The 6,449-nt window shown below is 30.7% G+C and overlaps 1 long non-coding RNA gene across 1 annotated transcript; it reads left to right on the plus strand.

Annotated features, from left to right (window-relative positions):
* Positions 1-347: 347 nt before the first annotated feature.
* Positions 348-4,852, plus strand: LOC129966658 (uncharacterized). The gene is made up of 4 exons (XR_008784285.1): positions 348-462; positions 1,467-2,164; positions 2,264-2,421; positions 3,388-4,852. It is a non-coding gene; the product is annotated as an uncharacterized LOC129966658 (long non-coding RNA).
* The last annotated feature ends 1,597 nt before the right edge of the window (positions 4,853-6,449 follow it).

The following is a 6,449-nucleotide window of genomic DNA, read 5'->3' on the forward strand; positions in this document are numbered from 1 at the left end:
ATCAGATTTTCACTCGTTGAAAAGAAATGCAGCCTCACAAAGTATCAACGAAACAAATCTTGAAGTTATTAGAGCAGCTCTCTGTAGACTCTTCAGATGTTTGTTGGAGCAATGAAACAACGCCTTTCCTCATATGTGGAATGACTGCTTTCCCAGCTCTTAGCAAAAACTGTTGATAACAGCCATTTGGATGGCCAGGGGACTTTCTCTCGGTTCCGTACAGAAGTAATATCGGTAAGTTATGCCATTTATAATTGTCATATCGAAATAAAGATTGGATGCAATAATTTATTAATGTTAATTAGAACTATAAAAATGTACTTTATTTCGTTAGTTTTTCATAGGGTGGATAACTTGCCTGTGTCCATGCCGTTTTGTTTAACAAAGGTACGGCGTCAGTCACCAGTGCTGTTTTCTCAGGTGCATGCACACGCTATCCATCTGCACCAATGCTGGATGCGAGTAAGTAGTCTCTTCAGATGACATCAAAATACAAGAAATTCAAGGACACAGTAAGTTTGCAAATTATATTAATAAAACTGACAAAGCAACATGGTGTTTGGAAACCAAATGTATTTGATTCGTTTCGAAAGTAAACTTTCCGGAAGCTACAAAGAGAAGTGAAATATAACTTCCGGGAAAAATTTATTGAAATATATATAAGCTTTTGAACTGCCAACTCAACAATTACAGGTATTGAAATGCATGTTGTTTGCATGTCGTCACTTGGATAGGGCCAGGAACTCTCAAATCACTTATTCCAACACGCACCTGTAACAGGACAAAGATTCCAGATAATTGTTCTGTGTCTATATGGACTAGAGAAAATTTACTTTCTAGAATGAATAAATGTATTACTGTTTAAAAAGGTCAATGTTTTCCGATCCTTTATAAGTTGTAGTTAATAAACATTATTCTTGGTAAGATCCTAAAACTCGTCTTCCTATTTTTCAAGCATCTGAATTTGACATTCCATAAAATTTGAAATGCAACAGTCCAAAATAAAAATTGATTATTCCTTAAATGAAATTTTATATAATTTACCACTAAGCATTTTGTAGATCGCTTTAAAGAGTATTCTAGCATTTAGCGAATAAACTTATTGTAAGTATAATCAGCATTTATGATTAACGGGCAATTAACAAATTCGATGCATGACTTATTTTCCTTGTAGCTCTTGGAAAAGATTTGGAAGCATTTTTAAAACCAAATATAGATGAATTGTTCACTAATATATTTCAAATATTGCTAATAGCTTAATTTTTAAAAAGAATGAACTGATTGAGCTTTAAAATTTCCTGATTAAAACGGGGAAACCTTTAATTTATGTCAATGAAATTACAAATTCTTATCAGATTTTAGAATTTCCGAAGTAGATAAAAGAGCAAAAGTAAATCGCATATATTGTTGCATTTTATAGTATTCTTGATGGATTTCATATCTAATCATTATGAATTTCTTTTCAGATGTTGAAAGGTTTTGAAGCAAGTGCATCAAGGGACAACGGATAATATGGAGCTTCAACAAGAGCGTATTAGAATTCGGATCCTATGGCATCCGACTAACAGACCCAAGATTTATTGGATGGTTCATAATCCCTGAAATTTTGGACTAAACTTAATGTATCAACTTTGTGCAAAAAAAAAAAATCTGAAATTTAAAAATGACTTGCATATTGGATTGAAAGTGAAAGAAATGTTAAATCCCTGCATATTACAGGAAAGTGGCTTCTAAGTGACGAGTTTGAATTACGTTGATTTTTCTCATAGTCTGAGGTAGGGGGAAAACGATGGCTATTACTACTTACGCTGCTTTCAAGAGATGAACAGAAAAAACGAATGAGAATTTCAGTTTTTAGAGTAAGATTAGCAAAAACTTTGGAGATAATATCAATTTAAATTTACTTATACCTGAAAGTATTCTGACGGAATTCTTCATTACTCATGATGGAATATTATATGAATCGAAAGAGGCAGAATCTCCTGCAATTGATATTAAAATAGCGCATTCTACAAAGAATACATTGGAAGCCATTTAATTGGAAAACGGCTTAATACCACTCGTCTATGCAGTGAATACCATTTCGGCTCCAGCCGCAAATTCTAAATATGGAGATATGGCAGATGTCTGGATTGACGGAAAATATGCGACTGAAGTGATATCGGTAAGTTGCCCGAATTATAACTGTCAAATCGAATTGAAAATTGTATCCAAACACTTCTATGAAATAATTTGACCTATAAAAATGTTTTTATTTCATTAGGTAGTCATAGGTCAGACAACTTACGACCATTATGGATGCATTTTCCCTGGATTAAAAGCTTGCGGCCACCATCAGTAACACGGCTTTTTCGGTTCCATATACAAGATATCAATACTCACCAATTTCCTTAAGATAATTTGAAGTATCAAATTCTCATGGTAAGTTCTTGAATCATTATAATTAAATTATCAGAATAGAATGATATTCGGAAACTATTTTATCTGGACACTTTAGAAAGTATTCCGAAGACATAAAAATACATAAACCATAGTTTCGTGGAAACGCTGAAGTTTTTGCTGCCTCTGAACATAATAACAGAATTACCGTTCGTGTCATACTAGGAGATCATTTCTGTAAATGGATGTCGAAGTAATACATGCCCAAGAATCGAGCTGGCTTTATCAGTGGGAAATATATGGTCAAACCTTTTTAGAAATGTGCCTATAAAAGATAAGCAAAAAATATTTCGGCATAATTTTGTGTCACTTCTCCGCTAAAGTTATTTTTGGGGCCAAACCAAATGTATTGCAATTCATATTTGAAATTTTAAATCATCCATTAATCGCAGTTACCAGCATATTATAATCAGTAAGGCGAACTCATTTGATTTTCAACTATAGATAAACGATAATCCAGGAAATTCATTTGCAATCTCTACGAAAAGAATTGTGGTCATTTCTCAGCATCGGGCCTTTCTTTTTTCTCCACTATGCAAGGATGCGTTCGTTTTCGGCGCATTTAAGAGTTTCTGTGAAAGTTTTTGAGAGCTTGGCAAAATCTACCGTATTCCAAAATCTAAATGACTATCGGACGCTATTGCAGCTTTCGCTATTTGCCATTTCCGACTTTCATACAGAATAAAAACGCGCGTAAATTCTGGAAAAATTTTTAAAAAACGCTTATTTTAAAATTGTATTTAAATGGTTAGTTACGTTTCCAGACTGTTTGCGAACTGTTGGTGGGAAAATAAATCCTAGATGTAGATTCCGCTTCTATTAATAGCAATGAAACATTTTTTCCGACTATCGGAGTGAATTTAAAGATCAAAATTTAGTTTTTTATATTCTGGTATTTAATGGCATTCTGGATAATTTAATTTTAAACTATAAATTTAATCTTTTCAGATGTCTACATGGACCCAAGTGATCACGGTACAAGATACCATTTGGAGCTTTCAACCTTGCAATTCGGAGCCTTTTCAATGGAACTATGGAGATCCAACTTCTGCAGTTGAGTTTGTAAAATTAATTTTGGCTTCGCCTAAATTTATATTGGTTCCAAGAAATGATTAATGCATAAATCGTCTGCACAGTGGAAATGAGACTATGTATGTAGTCAACATTACTTGGATTTCAATACATCTTTGAAATGTTTTATTCTAAGAGCAACATGCTGAATATTTTTTTTCGGACATCGCAAAGCTAGAAGTGTGCAAAATATCCTATTCAAGTGTTTGGAAATTCGATCAATATTTCATCTTAAAATTGTCTGGAAACTTTTTTATTCTTATACCAACTTTAAAATACTGGCCTTCATTCATTCCCTTCAAATGTAATACTTGTTTGTCTTTTAGTCTCTCAGAAATAAGTATTTTAAAAACTATCTACATTGGTGAAATGATTTTTTTAATATGGATAACTTAAAACTTAGTGTATTTAATTTTGCTAGTAATCTAAACCAATAGTAATCCAAGATTGAATGTTGATTTACATTTCAGATAAAATTCGCTTTAAAATTTCTGTATGGTTATTAATCTTATTAGCTCAACAAATTGACAAGCAGAGCTCTCATTAATCCAGCAATAGACAGGAATCGCAATTATTATGAAATTAAATAAAACAATTTCATTTGCATAGTGCATTACTTCATTGTGAGTGGAAAAGGAATCTCTTTACAATTCGATTTGTTAAGATTATTTTTAATCACTGATTACCGCAGAAAATTTAATGTACATATTTTTTGTAGACTGATCCGTTTTTCATTTTACCTACATATTTTTCAAAATGAGTCTTTGGTGTCATTTTGTATTGAATATCAATGCTCGTGCAAACAACTTCTTGATCTTGTAAATTTCTAGAGCTCGCTTTGTAATTATAAAACGAGTTGTCAAATAATTCAATGTTCTTATGACCATATGTATGATTCTAGTATATTAAAGAATTTTGCATTTCATAATCCTGATATTCGCTTTTCAAATGTTTTTTTAAATATACAAAATTATTTTATGCTTAATCTGTATATTGTATGCATATGTATATCTTGTGCTTAATTTCAGTTATGTTTCCAAGATATCTAAATTTAAAGCATTTTGGTCTCAAAGTAAACTTTGAAGTTATGAAATTTGCTATAATAACCATCATATCCATGTTCGACTAATTTAAGATATACAAATAGTAACTCGTGTCAAGAAAAATGTCTATTTTGTACGGAGGATAAATCAAAACGTACTGTTAGCATGCATGTTTATAGTCTTGCAATGTTTGAAATTTCGAAAATATTTTCAAAAACTCTTAATCGTAAATCGCGTATTTAAACACATGAAACAGTTTTGTATTTTTAAGAGACGTTTTATGGTAATATTATAAATTTGATAATACTCGACTTTTGAAACTATAAATATTTTTTTAAAATTTGTGTAAAATAAACTTTCAGCTTTTTTCAAATATTAATTTCATAATGCATCGTATTGATTGCTTCTGAATCAAAATTTAAATATTGTCAATGGTTAATTTAAATCTCTTAATATTTCAGATTTTTTTTTTACCGTAGTCTGTGTAGATATATTAAATTTGTTCGTTGCATCCATTTGCAATATTGCATAACTTATTTATGTTAAATTTAAAATGGTTACAGTAAGATTAATAGTAAACCAAAAATTCTAAATAGCTCGCTAATTCGACTTTTAATTATGTGTAAAGTTTGCATCCGCGGATAAAGCATATTTTGATTAGCTCGGCCGGCCAATCAAAATATCCTTTTGATTCTCAGAAAGCATTTGATCATCGTGACTGATCACCACGGTGATCAGTATGCTTTTAGAGAAAATACGTTCTTTAATGATTAGTATAAAATATACACAATTCTACTCGAATATGTCTCTTTTGTTGAAGGAAAAAGTGAATGGATGCGATGAATATTAAATCTAAATGTAGGGCAGGTCGATTTTTCTTTTTCCAATAACATGAGAAAGTCTAGGGTTCTGAACTATCAGCTTTTCAATAACAATGAACTTGCTTAAATTCTTTTAATTTAATAGAATATTAAACTCGCATATTCTGCGTTACATTACGCATTGAAATAAAACTTTATAATGTATTTTGAATTGAAATTCTGTCAAATGCCTTAACTTGTGTTTTTTTCCCCCCTAATCATAGCAATTTATTCTGAATAAAATATTCGAACTCGTGTATATTAAACGAATGTTTTACTTACGAAACTGAATTCTTAAGCCAATTTATTTTATGTAAAGTCTTTGTTGTTTTGATGCCTGTACTGGATTCTTCATGCATTTATGTTGTACTTTTTTATGTTGTAATAATCGTGTAAATAACTATATCAAATGCAAATAAAAATAATGTACTTTTATTTCAATTTTGTATTTAATTTCTGAATATTCCTGACAGAAAATTACTCGATGGAAGTCTTCTCGGGGTAATTTATAAATTCAGTTTACGAATTTGTTAGCTTAAGACCGTGTATACATCCAAGTCCCTTTAGAAAAATATTGAATTGATTCAGATAAGGAGTAGAAATACTAGATTTGCTTATATCCTTTACTTAAAATCTTTATATTAATTTAAATAAAAATTATTAGAATTAACTTGTTCGTTTATTGATAAGTGTAGATGTGACGGATTAGAAACCTCGTCGTGTTTTAGAAATGTAGTAGAATTTGGTGAATTGCAATTTTTATCTGGTTCTTTTAAACAGTTTTTCATAGAAATTTCAATGTCCTTGATTGGGATTTATCTTCATGCGAATTCAAAGTCAAAAATTAACTTTCTATATTCCTCTCCGATTGCAAGTGGATAAATTTGAAAGGTTTTTCATTCGGAAAATACTTTCGTGAATAAAACATTTTGAGAAAAATGGCGAATGAATGTTGCAGTAACTTGGTGTTGATTCTTAATTTTCTCTTTCGATAATGCAAATGAAATCTTTTAGCAGCTGATTATTCAGAATTCTT

Source organism: Argiope bruennichi, chromosome 4 (assembly GCF_947563725.1).
Source record: "Argiope bruennichi chromosome 4, qqArgBrue1.1, whole genome shotgun sequence".
Lineage (NCBI taxonomy): Eukaryota > Metazoa > Arthropoda > Arachnida > Araneae > Araneidae > Argiope > Argiope bruennichi.